Source organism: Bubalus kerabau, chromosome 9 (assembly GCF_029407905.1).
Source record: "Bubalus kerabau isolate K-KA32 ecotype Philippines breed swamp buffalo chromosome 9, PCC_UOA_SB_1v2, whole genome shotgun sequence".
NCBI lineage: Eukaryota > Metazoa > Chordata > Mammalia > Artiodactyla > Bovidae > Bubalus > Bubalus kerabau.
Genome location: NC_073632.1, coordinates 82,307,146 through 82,308,052, shown reverse-complemented (window position 1 = coordinate 82,308,052; position 907 = coordinate 82,307,146). Strand labels below are relative to the sequence as shown.

General features: G+C 38.6%; 1 pseudogene; it reads left to right on the top strand.

Annotated features, from left to right (window-relative positions):
* The first annotated feature begins 426 nt into the window (after positions 1–426).
* Positions 427–597, top strand: LOC129620282 (uncharacterized; annotated as a pseudogene).
* Positions 598–907: the final 310 nt, after the last annotated feature.

Genomic DNA, 907 nt, shown 5'->3' with positions numbered 1-907 from the left:
TGGATTCTTAAAAACTTTTTATTTTATATTGGAGGATAGCCAATAATATATTAACAATGTTGTGATAGTTTCAATTGCACAGCAAAAAGACTCAGCCATAGATACACACGTATCCATTCTCCCCCAAATGCCCCTCCCATCCAGGCTGCCACATAACACTGAGGAGAGTTCCCTGCTATGGATAACCTTGTTGATTATCCATTTAAAATACAACAGCATGTATATGGCGGTCTCAAACTCCTTAACTATCCAATTTAGGGGCTGGATTGTTGACTGCAAATCCCATGTTCTGTGGGCTGAACAGAATACCAGAGGTAAAAGGATGAAAAATGCAGTTTCTAAAATAATACCCATCTACTTAAATGTCAACTACGACCATACCTTTTGCTTAGTATAGACATCAGCCTCAAGACTATCTGGTTATTTATCGCTTCTCGGCCTTTTGGCTAAGATCAAGTGTAAGACTATCTGGTTATAAATGTTACTAAACAGATATAATCAGGGAATCCTCTTGTTTTCCCTGGACTGATCTTCAGTTTCTCTATGAGCATTGGTTATCCATCTGAGATGCAGTTCTCTGTTTAGATGTTTTCAAAAACTTAGAGAAAAACATCAGTTGTTTCTGCTTCTAAGGTCCTTGTTCCCTCTCCTAATTCCCAAACTTTCCTCCTCTCTCCACAGCTCAGACTTCCTTTTGAACACGAAGGCAGCAAGAACCAAAAACCTGAGGATCTGAGAACGACAGAGGGTTCATTACTAAGCCTTCCTCTGAATCTCTTCTGCAAGATTTCCAACTGACTTCCACACCTGGAGTGGAGTTGCTTCTCATCGCTTCTTTACATGGAAAGTTAAACATTGACTTTTTAAAAAAGTATAGAGGTAACAAAATCATATTATAATCAGGAAA